This window comes from Micromys minutus (genome assembly GCF_963924665.1).
Source record: "Micromys minutus genome assembly, chromosome: 3".
NCBI lineage: Eukaryota > Metazoa > Chordata > Mammalia > Rodentia > Muridae > Micromys > Micromys minutus.
The window spans coordinates 84041560-84059395 of record NC_137972.1 but is presented as its reverse complement, the minus strand read 5'-3'; the positions used below and the strand labels follow the sequence as shown (position 1 = coordinate 84059395).

At 41.8% G+C, this 17836-nt stretch overlaps 1 pseudogene across 1 annotated transcript; it reads right to left on the bottom strand.

The window, feature by feature from the left end:
• Positions 1-4649: 4649 nt before the first annotated feature.
• On the bottom strand, positions 4650-5142 carry LOC308418606 (ADP-ribosylation factor-like protein 5A; annotated as a pseudogene). The gene has a single exon. The product of its transcript is annotated as an ADP-ribosylation factor-like protein 5A (transcript).
• Between the last annotated feature and the right edge of the window lie 12694 nt (positions 5143-17836).

The window sequence follows — 17836 nt, the reverse complement described above, 5'->3', positions numbered from 1 at the left end:
CCATCTGGTGGCCTGTTCAAACACCCTTAGTGTTACCCTCCCACATACACTCCCTTTTCTACTCTAACGTCCTGTCCCTCTCCCCACTTAAACATTCCTGCCCATTATCCCATTTTGCCTGAAGTGTTACTTTTAGGGAGCCAAAAAAATGGATAAAAGCAAGAGAGGTGGGCCAAGAGCTCATAATAGAGAAAGACCAATACTATGCTGTCTCACAGGTAACCTAGAAGGTGGGGTGGGGATCTGGGTGGGTGTCTGTCTTTGTCGGTCTGTCTCTCTCCGTGTATCTGCATGTCTGTGTCTATTTTTCTGTTTGTGTATGTCTGTATGTTCCTGTCTGTGTCTGTCATTATCTGTGTGTTTGTGTGTATCTGTCTGTGAATGTGTCTGTCTGTCTGCCTCTCTCTTCTTCCCTCCTCCGTGTGTGTGTGTGTGTGTGTGTGTGTGTGTGTGTGTGTGTGTATGTGTTGGGTGTTTATTTTGTTATTTTGTTGCTTTTGCAGGGACCTATGGTTGCTTTCTATAGCAGCATAGATACTCCTTGAGTTTCAGAGGGGTTAAGATGATGATATTGTAAGTAAAATTGTGTTTAATAAATTTAACATCCTGAGCATCATCGCATGGCACGCTTGCCTTAAACAGGCGCAGAACCCTCACTGCTAGGGTTTGGCACTATCATATAACGCAAAGCCTGTTTTATAATAAAGTGCAGTCTATTGAATGGTGTCCTAAGATTGAAGAAGGGAATAGTTAAATGGGCACACAAGCATTAGTACATAGTCATCAGAAAAAGACAGCTTCTCCCCAGTGCATATGGCTTTTGCAGCATCTTAAAACTGAAAGTTGGCAAGTCAAGCCATTGCAGGTTCAAGAACTCTCCAGCCAGTGATCCCAATATCTATCTACAAGATCCTCATTCATGTGTTCACAAAGCTTGGCTCAGCCTTACAGGGTGAGGCTATGGTGTTGCACTTACAAATAAAAAAGTGGGACCAGTATGCTGTTCTTCACTTCCTGGCCATATGATGCAAAACTGATCACAGGAGGCCTGGAGGTCATTGCAAGTTTCTGGCTTTCTCTAAGTACAAGTTCATCTTTAGGTACAACTCATGAAAATTAATATGTGTACCCAGCAACCTGTTTGTTCAAACCTGGAATTTATTATGTAAAAATTTTTCAATCCAAGAGAAAAAAATCACAAGGTGTCTTTAGTAATTTACATAATAAAATAAAATTTAGTTTCAAACTATGGATACTTTATTAATTCTCCCCACCTTTTTCTAGCTTCATGATCAGGAGTTGATTTAAGTGTTAAATAGCTTATACCCTTGCCTTTTTGGCCAACAATGAGCCATTTTGTTGTGTATTAATTCCCTCTGGGAATTCCATCCTGGGAGGAAGCTCACTGAGATTTGGGAAGTTCCAAAGGGATGCTGTTCAGATGCTGAAAGCTCACAAGTCTCAGCACTTCCCCAAAACGTGGCAGATACACAAGACCTCCCCCTACTCTAGGTTATAAGGCAGTAAGCACTGCTGTAGAGACTCAGATAAACACAACTGTGTAAAAGAGACTTCTGGATCCATCAAGCTGATGGCAAGGTCTGCAGAGAGCCCCAAGGTACCATTTTTAGTACATCTTCACCCAGGGCTTTTAGTGATGCAAATGCACTTGTATAGTCTCTGCTCCTTTAAGTAACCCCAAAATACTTACTGGTTACCAAGTTGGATTTCCGTGGTATCACTGCTTTGATCTGTCATCATTTCTCTAGCTGTGGGAATAGAGACACAAACACATATGCACAATGCCGACTCCATAAGATTCTATAGAGACAGCCTGACTGTTCCTATTGCCTAGCGGAACAGCCATCATATGTTTGCTCGTAGTTTGTGACGATGCTTATGCGAACTGGCTGTGCTGACAGTTGTATGAAAAGTATAGGATTTGAGAGGTTTCAGTGAGAAAGATTTGCTATGCAAGCCTGGGGTCCTGAGTTCAGATTCCCAGCACCCACATAAAAGGCTGGATGTGGCAGTGTGCCCATAACCCCAACATCTGGGATGAAAGCAGTCAGACCTTGGAGGTTGCTGGCTAGGCAGCCTGGCTGAAGCAGAAAGCTCCAGGTTCAGTGAGAGACCCTGGCAGAGGAAGAGAGGGAGATGCCTAGAGTTCACACTGTCCTCTATGTACATGTTTTTCTCCATGCTTTTATTTTCTTTATGAATTCCTTTTTTTTTTAATGGAAAACACACTTTATAAATGTTATGACAAAATCAAATATATTCAAATGTTTTATCTTATGGCCAGTTTTACCAAGATATCAAGAGAAGATAAACAACTTTCAAAATTAGTATCAAAACAGGGCACGTAAATCTATCCACATGTACAGAGGTATAAATGTTTGTTCTTTCCAAAGCTGAGCACAGTGAGGTTAAATGAGATGTTTGTTTGCATATTAACACCTGAAACCACAGCACTTGCTGAGTTCTGCCCTATGACATGTAAACTGTCGGCGTGATATCAGGGGTGCTCCGCCATATTTAGACCTAACTAATACTGCTAGTGACAGTTTTGATAGTTTCACATATTAAATCTTTTTACTCGGTAATAATTTCATTTTTTATGTACAAGTACACAGGTATGATATTATTTTTGAGACTTAGTCTAAAAGAGTTAAAAACCAAAAAACAAAACAAAACAAAACAAAACAAAAAAAAAAAACCAAGCAATAACTGACCACACTAAGCCAACTTTAACAATGGAGTAAATCTTAGCCAACGCCTTGCAGCAGGAGGATGTGCTGTGTGCTGAGCTGCCGTAGCAATGACGCAAGCAGCTGTGCAGACAACCATTCAAATTAAAAACTGGACAGCTGCAGATCTGGGGTAGGTGGGGGCTTTACAGACTATTTGTCTTTGACAAAACTACAAAGTAGATTTGAGACTTTAAGGGGGGTTTTAATACCCAGGAGAACAATTCTCATCATGATTTGAACAAGTGTGAGAACACACGAACAGGACTTAGCACTGCAAAGCCTATGATTGGGGGCCGACCCTCCGAGCAGGCGGGGACACGTGACCTGCTGAAGGGGGAGCTGTACAGCACAGATCTCAGACACAGAGCCGACATGTTCAGTCATTAAGGGGCTTACATTTACTTAAAGATTCTTCAAAGTTTCCTCAATGCTTATAATGTGGACTTCTATTTCTTACCAAATTCTTTAGGAAATTTTAAAGTCTGATACTAAAACTAGTTAAATCTTTTCTTGAATATCCTAAATCTTGACAGTGTGGATTAGCCTTCAAATTTTCAGAGCACAAAAGGATTATAGAGTCACCAAGAATAATATGTTAAAAGACAAAATAATTTTGCTTATAATTATGACAGAAATACTTAAATTTTTAACTAAATTTTTAAAAGGTTAACAAATATAAAAGGTGCTTTAGGTCAAATTCTAGTACAAAGAATGTAATACGTCAAAATTTCAATCAAATTTTTGCAGTCATCCAGAATATTTGCTTTGTTAACTATTAAACAAGGCATTTTATGGAATGGAAGAAGATACCTTTGCAGGCACTAATCTGCAAATTGAGAAATTATTAATGTTCACTGAAAACTATGCTTTATGTTTACTCTTAAATTCATTTTAACTGTTTATCATATAATTTAATAACTAAAAAGGCTGCAGTTAAATTAATCACTACTACTTATAGGATGGTACCTCTTTGGGTAGATACATCTCACACCATGATTTTCAATTAAAAATTACCTGATCACTTTAATCACGATTTATGAATGACCGATTAGTAGCTGAATTGGCGTCAGGACCAATAGAAGGGAAAGTCGGACAACTGTTTACTGTGTAATTCTGCCCAGCCACAGCCGGCCAGGAGTCTAACAGATTCTCTACCCACTTGCGTTATGGATTTCCATCTGTATTACTGAGCAACAAAAATAGTTATATAATGTCAAGCTTTCCCCCGGTTCATTTTTAAGGAGCAGCTTAATGTTCTGGGTTGGGGCTGGCTTTTTAGGACAACACAGAGAACAGAGGGTAAACTAAACAGTGACACTTAACACCAAAGGTGGCACCTGGTAACATTTGGAGAGTAACAAGTCATCATTAACTGTGTCATTTGCTTTCCTTTAGAACACAAATCAAAGCCATTAATCTGAACTTGAGGTATATACACAGTACACATTCAACTTTAAGCAAAACACTTTCCATAATATTACATTTTTTAAAACTGGAAACAGTATCTGTGCTGATTTGTATTTGATTCAATGTAATTAAAAGAGAACATTCAACTTGGGGCAGGGTGGGAGAGTCACGCTGAAATAAAGCCCCAAAGTTCAAATGTCTTCCTCTCTCTTTATATTTGCCAGAGCTCTACCATGTCCTGAGAGGATTCACCATGAGAAAATACCAGTCACAGGCTTGGGAGGAATGAGAGCAAACCAGGTGGTGACATTTCATCTTTGTTTTCAAATAAGTGGTCTTAATTTTCTTCTTATAGAAAACTCTTAAGTCAGTTTATTAGAAATATACCTAAACCATTTTTGCAGCTTTTAGATGAAGTCCAGCACTTTGTTTATACAGAGTCCATGAGAAGGGTCAGAAGAGATCATGTGATCTTCAGCGGTAACATCATCATTCAAGTCCTTGGCATAACCCCTTGCCAGTAAGAACACAGCATTCTTAGATATGCCATTGGTGGTCTTTTATAGAAGTGAGCTTCAAAAACTGGGAGATTTCTGCTGCTGTCATGCATACTTTAACATCTTGTTTATTAGCAAAAATCAGCAGCCCAGCTTTTCTTAGGTCCTTGTGGGCTAGCATTTTGTAGAGCTCTTCTCTGGTTACAGAAATTCTTTCTCTCTGTGTGCTGTCCACAACTATTACAAACTCTGTGTTAGTGTAGTAAGTGTTCCAGGAAGAACGAAGGGATTCTTGGCCACCAATGTCCCACATTATTAACCACGATCTCTTCCACATTGCTTCCTCTTGTAGGAGATGTATGTACAACTTCATTCATGGAAAACTGGTAAAGGATGGTGGTCTTCCCAGCGTTGTCCAGCCCAATAATAACTTTGTGCTCCTGATGATTGAACTGTCTCCAGATCCGGGTGAAGAGAATTCCCATCCTCAGGCAGTGGAGCCCTCCAGCCTCAGGCTGCGGGGCAGAAGGACTCGCCGGGGCCTCCGCCTCTGCTCCCGCGCCGGCCTCTAACCCGCTTCCAGGGACCCGCGAGGAGGCCGCAGCCCAGGCCGCCTGGCTCTCCTGGCTCGCGGACATCGCCGCCGCGTTGTCTGCTTGAGCCTCGCGGACCACCGTCCTATTAATTTTTTTTTCTTTTTGATCATCTTCTTCTTCCTCTTTCCTTACCCTCTTTCTCCTTCTCCTTCACCTCCCACTCGAGGCTAGCCTCCAATTTCAGATCGTCTTGGCTCTGACTCTTGAATACTGTTCTAAGTGTATATCACCACATATGGCTTTGTTCCTTGCCCCTTTCTGCCTTTTATCTTAAATTTAAAAATTAATTAAGCCAAGCAGTGGTGATGCATGTTTTTAAGCCCAGCACTTGGGAGACAGAGGCACCCAGATACTGAGTTCGAGACCAGCCCGGTCTACAGAGCAAGTTCCAGGATAACCAGGCTACAAAGAAAAACCCTGTCTCAAAAACAGACAAAAATTTTAATTAAAATATACTTACAACCTTTCCTGCTTCCCTTTTCCAACTCCAACCCTTTAATGTCCCCAACCCCCACTTCCTTCACAAATTCATGGCTTCTCTGTAGTTGCTAATTGTTACTTATATGTGTAAACATACAAATTGCAGTTGTTCTTTATTCCTTGATGTGCAAACCCTTTCCTAAATGACTTCAGCCTCTGTTGCCATTGTTTCATCTTTAGCCCAATAGTGCTTTTCCTGCTCCTGTCTGACCACACCCAGAACAACTCTCCATATGGAGACCCTCAATGAAAGTCCTTTTTTTTGCTATGTAAGGTGGCTCAGTCACAGAGTTCAGGGGTTTGGGTATGGACATTTTGGAGAGACATTGCTGAGTTTCCCACACCTACCAGGAGGACAGTGACCACTGAGATTATCCAAAACTCAGTTCCTGCTATTTAGGTGCTGATGGAGGTTTGTGGTTCCAGGCCAGCCTGGGGTACTGAGGAAGACTGTGGTAGTCACTTTTCCCACTGAGTGCACTTCCAAGAAGCAATTTAAGAGGAAATATTTATTCTGGATATAATGTCGCCGTTCAGGGGGCATAGCCCATTATGGCAGGGCAAACAGTGTCCCTGCGGTCATAACGGGCCTGTTTAGCTACTGCTATGGTGAGAACAGGCCTAAAAGAGCTCTGGCAGAAGCTGGCGCCTGGGCCGTAGAGCTCAAGCCCCACCCTCAGGACTCATGCCTCCCAGAACAGCATCACCTGGGGACAAAGTGTTCAGGCACACCAGTCTCTGTGGCACACGAGTCTCTATAAGAGACTCAGTCTAAAACATAATAAATCTACCCCATTCCACTGGCTTCTGTCCTCAGGTCTCCCTTATAATGGGCTGAGTGGGAGGGAACCGTGATGAGCTTGAACCCGAGCCTCTGATGCGTTGCCTGAGCCAGGTTTTCACCTATAAAGTTGGATAACAAAATGCTGCTCTAAAGATCTGGGGAACTGGATACCGGTGGGAAACATCACAAATGCCTGAGAACCCTCATGTCATTCCTAGCCCCTCTTCCCCCCTGGCAATGTTGGTTTTCAAAGTGAATCCTCTTACCTCCCACACCCGCAAGTACAAGACTTGACTGTGAGTAGCAGGCTTCACTGCATAAGCAGTTTCCCCTCCCCCGCCAACTTAATAGAGGATTTGAGGAATTGCTAATAAGCTGGAGGTGCTGCACAATGCGTGATACTCATCTTCCTTCTCACCAGCCAGGAAGGTGGAAACTTCCAGCACACATGCTCTACAGTGCCACCGTGGTGTGCCAGGGACCTCTCAGCTTCATGTCCAGCTTCCTGCCGAGTAAGTAAACAGCACCCAGACAGGGAATTTATCCCAGACAGATCACCAGGTTTTGGAGGGAGGGACATACTTCTTGTGTGCCGCCCCATCTCTCACTCATCCTCCACACTTTGCCTTGCAAGCTGTCTACTTGAAAATGCAAATCAAGAGGTGGGAGAGAGGGCTCAGCAGCTAAGAGCAGTAAGTGCTCTTACAGAGAATCCACGTCAGCAGGTTATCTCTAACTCCAGCTCCAAAGCAAGCACTTGATGATCTCTTCAGCTTCCATGGGCACCTGCATACACACACACACACACACACACACACACACACACACACACACACACACATACACACACACATATACACACACATACACACACATACACACACACATACACACACACACATACACACACACATATACACACACACATACACATACATATACACACACACATACACATATACACATACACACACACATACACACACACACAAACACACACACACACACACAATTTTGAAATCTTTTTTTAAAAGCAAATCAGACCAGTTTGTATCTCTTAAACCACTTATATTTCCCAAAAAAGTGTGATTATTTGATGACACCAGAGCCTTCCTTAAGGCCCCACTAGACTCTAACATCAGAACCAGCTACCACTTTCCTCGTCTGCTGACAGTCACTTGGCCACTATACAAACTACCTATCTCTGGCATCCTTTGCTTTTTGACCCTGCAGTAGCTTTGCATTGGAGGCTCAAAGCCTTAGCTAATGATGCTGTAGCCCCAGTGACCTAACCCTCCTGAGAGCCACTTTTACTGAAGACACCCATGCTTAATGAACTGGTTTTGCTCTGTGCTCTCTCACACTGGATTCCTACACAAGGTTGATTCTACTTCACATTGAAAGAGCCACTGAGTATTTTTCATAAAAAGATCCCCAGAGGGACAATGACAGTGTCCACTTTACTTTGTTTAACCAAAGTATTAAAAGAACGCAGTAGTAGAAGTGGATTAAAGTGAATTTGGGGAATCTTCATTCCTCCTCCCAAGTATCAAGCTGACCGGTGCTATGCTGGTCTGAACAAGTCCTGATGTCTGGAAAGCAGCCAAGAAGGGCTGTACCTTATGAATTGCCTATCACGGTAGCTAAACTATTAAGCCAACCAGTCTATAACTTCTGAAACCATCAGCAAGGGCAAGTGTGACAGGAGCTGGTGTATGGGAACTCATTGTTGATGTTTTCCAGCCAAGGGTTTCTTGATTTCAATGGTTTCGTAAAACATTAGTCAAAAATAGAAAAACAAATTAACATGTTGTTCTCTGCTTCTCGAATGCCTACCAACCATCATGTGTAACACATTGTTATTTTGGCGTTTGGCAGTGTCTCCTCTTTACCCAACCCTGTTGAATTGAGGAGAGAAATTCAACATCCCAGGCTGAGGAAACAGTTGTAATGAAGTGCCCATCATGTTACAGGTCTTGAGGAGGAAGGCCCACAGACTACATGGGCACCATCTGCCTGAGTGTTTGAAATGGAGAATTACAATTGGAGGAGGTGGAGAGGTGGCTTAGCAACTAAGAATACTTGCTGCTCTTGTAGAGTGCCCAGGTTTGATTCCCAGCACCTTTATGACCATCTACAGCCACCTATATAATTCTAGTTATAGGGAACCTAAAATCTTCTTCTGGCTTCTATGGGCACCAGACATGCATATGATGCACAGACATATGTAAAATGTAAAAAAAAAAATGCTGTTGAGTTTTGGACACGACAGTTTCTTGTAATGTATTTCCATTAGTAGCATCGATCACATGGCTCCAGCTACAATTTCACCCTCAAAGCATCTTAGTGTGAGACCAACCACCATTCCCATTGTATGGATGTGAAAGAAGGAACTTCATCTTGGCTTATTGACTAAGTAATTGGCAACAAGTGACTGAGCCAGGATTTGAACATCAGGCTCTGACTTCAGAGTCCATGCTCTTCACTTATGTGTTCCGTGATCACTTCCTCTCACCCTGACCCTTGACCCCATGATTCTTCTGACTTATAAATTCCCATTGCCCAGAGACTCTCCGACAATGGAGTGTCTCCCTCTACACTTAGTTTAAATAGCAGTAGGTCTTCATAGCAGCCTTTTTCAGCTCTGTTCATCAAAAGCTGTACACAGTCTTCCTCCAAATTGCCTGTTGCTCTGTTCTCTGAGTCCAACTCTGATTTTGAGACCTATTCTTCCACAAGAAAGCAAAGAGATATTGAAGATGTCTTCTGCCTTGAATTACAAGCAAGTTTCAGAATAGAGCCTGGGTCGTGAGCATAAAAAAGGCACACAATATCCCAGCCTTGTTTGTTTATGTAAAGTTTATCTTGAACAACTTTGGAACTAAACTTTTCTTCCTTTGAGACTAGAAGAATGACAACTAGTCTGTGGGCCATGAGATGCTTCTGTGGATAACAGTGCTTGCTGTGAAAACCCAGTGACATGAATTACTGCCCCAGCACCCATGTAAAAGTCAAATGCAGCAGCATGTATCTGTAATCCCAAGATTCCTGCATCAGGATAAGAGGCCAAGACAAGTAAATCATGTGGAAGCTGGTGAAACAGCCTAATTACAACATCATGGAAACAAGAGACCCTTCATCAACAAGTCAAGACTAAAGAACTGACTCCCAAATTAGCCATCTGATGTCCACATGTGTACCATAGCTCATAGCTCATATATGGTTATACACACATACACAAGATCTCTCTCTCTCTCTCTCTCTCTCTCTCTCTCTCTCTCTCTCTCTCTCTCTCTCTCTCTCTCGTACATTAAAAAAAAAATGGGAACTCTACTAAAGTGACCCAGGAGCAAAAGAAAACAGGAAAAGCCTAACAGGATGAGAAGCTATCCAACAGGTTCTCTAGGGGCCAGGGGCCAGCTTGGCTATCACTACAGCCATAGTGCTCCTTGTGATAATGATAATCAAGCCTGTTCCTAACCTGTGTAGGGTATGCTCCATTTTAGAAGTGTTGCGTGTGGTTTGGCTCTTTTATTTCTCTTTATCTGATCCTCTAATTTCTGGGATTTGTATAAAAGTTTTGAACAGGAATCAATCAGCATTTAACAGAAGACTAGGAAGCAAACACTGTGGTCTTACAGACAGTCTCTCTGGGGCAACTAGTCAGCTCCTACATAGCAAGGTAAGAGTCCAGAGGGAAGTTAACTACCAAACCTTTATGTCTATTGAGAACTGAATTGTATATTGTAGGATTAAAGTTCTGAGCCCACTTCTGGGTTCGAAAACCTATCAAACCCCATCAATCCCCAAGCTTGAAATCCTACCAGTCCCTGGAATTGGCTTGAAATCCTACAGAACCCCTGGAAAATTTTACCCTAGAAAGCTTTGATGCCCTGCCCCCCAAGAAACCCTATGTAAAGCCTGCCTCCTGCTAAATTCACTGCTGCTTCTTACCTAAGCAGAGGTAGCCATCCTCTTGTTTCTTTCTCAGTAAATCTCTGTGTGAGTGGTATGATTTTGTGTTCTTTGGCTCCTGACTGCCAGGATACTTTTTCCCTCAGAGCTGCTACACACCCACTGGGGTAGCTCTGCCCTCAGAGCTGTAACATACATAAAAATAATATTTTGTCAACTATTTTTAAAGTAAAACTAATTCTTTGTTTATGACATAGGTCCAAGCTTGCCTCGCCTTTTGACATTCAAAGGAAATAATTTTGTCTATAAAATTCACATTCAAGAGCAATGCAATGAAGTTATTTGAAAAAAAATGATGTACCTGGGGAGGCTGCTCAGTAGTTGTGTACTGGTTGTACACTTGTGAGGACTGAATTTCAGTCGTCCAGAACCAGCGTAATTGTTGAGTGGGTGCGGTGCCTGTAATTCTAGCCTCGGGAATACAGACAGCAACAGTCCCCATCTCCATGAGCTCTGGGGTAGAAAGAATGATCAAGAATGTTTTCCAACATCAATACCTATATGTATATGCAACCCACACAAGTATGCTCACACCAATGCAAGCATGCACACCACACACATATATGCACACATGGTGATGTGAGAGAGAGAGAGAGAGAGAGAGAGAGAGAGAGAGCTCTGTGAAAGTGTTGCAACCATCTACCCCTGAACTCCATTCTCCAAGAATGAAGTTCCATCCTCATTAACAATTTTAACAGTTTGAAAACCACTCTTAGGCCTGCAGTGTGGGTCAGCGAGTAAAGTAACTCAGAGCACAAACCTGGGGCTTAAGTTCAGTGCCTTGATCTCATGTGAAGGTAGAAAAGAGTGGCCTCAGGGTCGTCCTTACTTACATGTACAGCATAGCACACATACTTCCCCACACCTCACATGTACAACATGCACATTCAGTAACATATATTCTTTAATTTGAAAAGGAAAACCAGTCACTTAAGAGATCACAGGGTTTAGGCCTTTGATCGGGAATGTTCACCAGCCTCAGGTTGTCAGCTAGGGTGAGAGTGGTCTATGGATTAGATGAGAGCTTCTTGACCCGAAGTCAAACCTGGCCATTGGAACTAAAAACCAAGATGACTCCCCTTTAGACAGTGTATATGCAGGTTCTGTGGCTAATTCCCTCCAGCTCCATTCCTATTCTGGAGACACCCTTGGCCAGGATTCAGAGCCTGGTCACTTCCGTTTGCGTCTGAACGTTGTGGTATAACCCCTTGGAGAGCTTGGCCTGTAGAGGAGGAAGGTCTGACAATTGCCTAGAGCTTTGAGTCACTTTGGCCAAAGGGCAAATGTCTGTGGAATGATTTCCTAAGGGAAGTAAGAGGATTCGGTGGAATCCTGAGGCCCCGTGGACAACAGCAACTTAACCAGAAATGACTCAGATGGGGAGCTGGAAACAATCAAGAGCAGGCCGTAGAGACCTACCAAGGGTAGACCAGACAAGATGGATAGAACGCCTACCTTCAGATAAAAGTAATGCTTGTCCGTCTATGGTACATCTTTCAAACTCCATCTTTAAGTACCTTGTCTGGAACTATGATAAAGCAAAGTTGCTTTTAGACTAAAACTAAAGCAAGTTTTAAATATTTTATCTGCTCCAAGTTGTTTTCTTAATCTAGGAGGGGGAGCTTTCAGTTCTGCTAAATATTGTTCTTCTAAATCCTCTGTTTGTCTTAGGAAAGCCCCGGGGCTTTTGTTCTCATTTGCATGTTGGCTTGTTCATCTAGGCATCTCAGCTGAACTCTGTCCTTCCCATTTTATGTGCTGCCTGGGAAAAGGAAGACCACACTGTTTTTAAAAGGTACCTGGTCCTTGCCCAGGGCTAAGGACTGGGTAGAAAGAAATAGAGAGTAACTGATAATGGCCCATTTTTTTGAAGCATCAAGAATGTTCTAAAATTGATTATTGTGATGGTAAAGCTATGATTATACTAAGACTATTCTGTATGTTAAATGTATGTGTTCTGTGGTATATGGCTTACGTCTTAAGGCAATTGATACAAAACCTTAGTTTGTGCCTATCCTTTGATTATGAGGAACAATGCTGTCAGGATCACAAACGACAGATATCTATTTGAAACCCTATTTTTATTTTATGATACTTTTTTTGCTATATCCAGAGTTAGAATTCAGAATCACATAATAATTTTATTGGGGTTTATATTTTGGAGGGATCATCTATAATCATTGTCGGCTTGTTTTGTCTGTACCTATTTCATTGTTACCATTCTGGGTATGTCTTTATAGCCTTCTTCTCCATATGTTCATACATTTAAAAATAAACTTAGGGTTTTAATCTTTCCCAGTACAGTTTTCTCCAACCATGCCATTAGTCTTCATATAGTTATTTTCAATTATTTTATCAGATTGCATTTAATTAATGGATTTGTTTAATCAATAATAATCTATAGTTGGATGTTTTAAAATGTTTTAAATTATCCATTTAGAAGTCATATGCACACACACTATATATATAATATATATTAAAATACCCTTTTCCACCTACATCTCTTCCTGGACACCCCCAACCATGTTCTTCTCCCAGTGGCATATTTTCTTAAGCTTTTTAATAGCCCACTGAGTCTAATCAGTGCCACCCTTCTGTGTGCTGGTATGGGACCATTCACTGGAGCACGGGCAACCTTCTAAGGGCTATATCCCTTAAGAAACTTACTGCCAGGAGCTATTTATTATTAATAATTGCTTGATTTGCACAGGTTGCCACATCTACTGTGAATTCACAGGTGTAGTGGCCCTGTCATGCTTGGAAGACACTACTCCTTGGCAGCTTTCCTGTACGGTTAAACTTTTGTTTGCAGAAACTCTCATGTCTATATAATATAATGGGAGGAAGAAAGAAAGTGTGGATGTCTGCAAACACCATGGCCAGCAGAGTGTCATCTATGAGTGGCAGGCAAAAGGACGACCTCGTAGCCAGTGTTGGCTCAAATTTCATGAGTCTGACAACAGGTAGTTTATTTTAGGCATATTTAAGAACAGCGCAATTTGGGGAAAGTTTCCTAATGATAATTAACTCAATCCCACGTACACAACAAAGTTTAAGACAAGATTACATCAACATTCTTATAAAGTGCAAATGGCATTTCCCATAAGGATAGGTTCTATAGATTAACTGAGGAAATGGGCTCAAGGTAAATACTGGTCTGAGGAAGGATTGAGCTGTAGATTGACTGGGAAAAGTAGGCTCAAGATTACAGGTCTTGGAAAGAATAGCAGTATATATGGACTGAGATAAACAGGCTTAAGATGAGGGTCTGGAGGTCACCAAGCTACTAACCACATCTGTACCCAGGCTCCTGGGTGGAAAACAGGTTATATACCTTTCCCTTTGAAGAGACAACCCCGCATCTCTAACATTCCTGGTTTTCTGTAAGCACAAGGCTTACATGCCTCCTATAGTGGTGGATGAATATCTTTTCAGAGGACTTCTTAGCTATTCATAATTGTTTCTTGGAACAAATTCCAGAATCAAATTATTATGATAAAATTATATGCACATTTAGTAATTTTTGAAATGTACTGCCAAAATGTTTTTTGTAGCATGGATATACCTGGAAGATGAAGAGGTGCCTAACAGTGTTAGCCATTAAGCCAATGCAAATCAAAATTATGAGATGCCCCCAGAATAGCAATCTCCTGCCCTTGGTGCTGCTGGCTGTCAGATGTGGATTCACAGCCAGGAATCTCAGCTTTCAGGCTTTCAAAGGACACCAGCAGCTTTCCTGGGTCTCCTGTATGCAGACAACACCCTGTGGGGCTTCTCAGTCTCCCCTGGTGCATGATCTGGAATCTTATAGCACAGGACAGGCATAAAGATCTAGGTATATATGTAAGTATGTATGAGAGTATTTCTCCTACTAGCTATGCTCCTCTGGAAAACACCTAGCCTCTGCCTTTTCTTACCATTTGCACATAGAGGGCAAAAAAAGCAATCTCCCCTTCCACACTTCATCCTCATTCTTCAGTTCCCAGTCTACCAGTAACTGGTCCATTAGTGACGTAACTCAGTCACCATGCTGCCCGTGGGAAGCTGGCAGTGACCTTCAGAGTAATAGTTCTGCTGTTTGCCACCCCATCTCCTTTTGCATGTTGCCTTGTATGTTAGGGTGAGATGAGGAAAAGGCACTGGGAAGATTCACAGATTGTTTTCGGGGCTTCAGAGGGGCCACATCACCCTCAGGTTCCAGTGCTATATATGTAGGTATCTGCCAATCTTCAAGCCTTTTGTCACCTGGTAGAGATTACCATCTCAAAGCAGAAATTATGGCTGACTTTCTCTAGATAAACCAGGCCCATTCTATAAAAGGAAACAAACTGTGGACTAATGTTTATTAATCAGTGAATAAGAAAAATTACCTATACATAAAGCCTGGGTTCAATCCCTAGCATCACATAAACTAGTCATGATGACATATGCTTTATACTCTTAACATGTGGGAGGTCAGGAGGTTCGGAAGTTCAAGGCCGCTCTTGACTGCATAGACTGTTCAAGGTCAGCCTAGACTACCTAAAACCCAACCAAAAGGGGTGATACTTTATACATATGTGTGCCCAAATATATATGCATATACAAATACATATCTGCTCTATGTGTACATAGGTGCCCCAAAAGACCAAGAGAACATTCCAGATCACTAGAAATAGAGTTACAGATGATTATTAGCCACCATATGGGTGCTGAGAATGAAATCTAGGTCCATTGCAGGAGCAGCAAGTGCTCTTAACCACTGATGCATTTCTCTAGCCCCTAGATAGCCATTGTTTATACACACAGACACACAGACACACACACACACACACACACACACACACACACATTTGTAAGGTTTTATTGTTTTTTAATTATGAGGAGGTTGGTATGTATACACCAGGATAAGCTTTTCCTTTAACTGCTGTTAGGTACCCAATGTGGGTGCTGGATAGTCACTCTTACTCTCTCGGCCTTATCTCCAGTCCATCTATCTTTCCCCTATTTATTCAGCCCAAGATGGTGCTGCTGACCTTCAGTTTTGTGCTAGCTAGTTTCATGCCACCTTGACACAAAGGAAGAGGAGGTCTCAACTAAGAAAATGTCTCCGCTAAGATTTGCCTATAGGATGGTATGTAGGGCATCTTCTTCATTAACAATATGTGAGAAAGCCCAGCCCACTGTGGGTAGTACCACCTCTGGGTAGGTAGTCCTGGATGGTATAAAAAAGCAGGATGTACAAGTGATGGAAAGCAAGCCAGTAAGCAGCTTTCCTCCCAAGCTGCTTTTGGTGTTGGTGTTTATCACAATAATGGAAACTCTAAGATACCACCTCAACTAATCTTCTTTAAAAACACCCACAAAAATACACCAAAGGCATACTTCGCTAATGCCTAGCTATTCCTTAATCAAGATAACAATCAAAATTATCTATCTTATACAGGAAAATTAAATCCTCTAAAGGACAAAGGGAATAACAAATTCACAAGACAATTTCTACCCTGAGATATCTTGTGAACTGATTTATTTATTTAAGTGTTCTTTTATTATTTGTGATATGTATGTGTAATGATGCACACACACACACACACACACACACACACACACACACACACACGTGTGTGTGTATTGGTGTCTAGGCCAGAGCCTAGGATGGCAGGCTTCTTCCTCAATCTGTATCTATCTTATTTTTTGATATATGGCCCCTCACTGAACCTGAGCCTTTGTTTCATGGAGGCCTGATGGTCAGGAAGCTCCTGGGAGCTGCCTGTCTCTGCTCCACGATACTGAGGCTGTAGGCACATATAGCTGTCTGGCTCTTTTGTGGTTTCTGGAGATTCAAACTCAGGTTCACTTACTTGCATAGCGAGCACTCGCCCCCTCATAGTCATCTCCCTAGTTCCAGGTAAGATGACATTTAATGACAATATGTAGACAAAGTCATCGACACTACCACAGCCATGTCTGAGGTCAGAGGAACAGATGTCCCAGACACCATGGCCACCAGATAAGACTGTTGACATGTTGTCAAACCTGGTCTCGAGTTTTCAATGAAAATTCTCAGGTCCTGGATACTTTATGAATTAATAAGTGCCAGATTGTAGCCACAGAGAAATTAGAACCTGCTTTTAGCAGGAAGGTGGGAATATAAAAGAGCATGTCATCGGAAGGCAATCTAGCTTTTTCTCAAAAAAAAACACAGGCCTCCATATGACCTAGAAGTCCCTTTCTTAGCAGCCCTGATCAGTAGAGCTGAAAGCTCTTCACACAGTAACTTGTATATGAAAACGTACAGCGGTGTTATTCATCATCATCATCATCAGAGAGTGAAAACAAGTGTATGAGTCCTATTTGTTCTGTTGCTATGATAAAATACCCTGATCAAAGAAACAGAAGTGAAAGGCTGTAGTTTGCCTCTTGGTTTTAGGGGTAGTCCAGCATGGTACTGAAGAAATGTTAGAAACATGAGGCTGCTGGTTACATTGTATCTGCAAGGAAGAAGCACAGTGAGGATGCTAACCCTCCATTCACCTTTTTCTTTATTCAGTTCAGGACCCCAGCCAATGGAATGATGCCACCCAGAGTTAAAGCGGTTCTTCCTATTTCAATTAACCTAATCTAGATACTCTCTCACAGGCATTACCAGAGACTTGTCTCCTAAATTGACAATATTAACCATCACGACTCTACCCCTTGTCAATGTGACATGCAAACACGTCACTTTAAGCCATAACCAACCTCTCTTTGTCCCCATAGGCTTATGGACATTTTATAACAAAAAAAAATCATCCATTTCAACACAAAAAGACTTCATAGTCTGCAACAAATCCAGCACTGTTTAAAAGTATAAATGCTGAGTTTCTTCTGAGACTCAGAAAAAATCTCTGAGAGGCCTGTAGAATTAAAAAAACAAAACAAAACAAAAAACAAGTTAGGTGGACTATGGAGACGGTTCAGCAGGTAAAAGCATTATCTATGTGAGAAACCCACTTCCCTACAGTCTCTGGATGCATGTGCACACATGTACCTACACATATATATTCATGTAATGCATACACATACAAACACATAATATACATGTTTATAACATATAATGACATGGAATAAGCGTTCCCATCAACAAGGGAAGAATAGGGTTCTAGAAAGAATGAACAGATTTACACTGAACTCCCGTAGGGCAAGCATCAAATCCTATGGTTCTATGTCCTGCATTTTGAGGATCATCTGGGCTCCAGGGGACTTGGGTAGCCTTACTTGTCTAGCTTTCCTACCTGCAGCACACACTACTTCTCTTTGGGGCCAACTCCAACTCTATTCCAAGCTTAAAGCTTCCCTTCACATATATCTCATGGTCCTGCCATC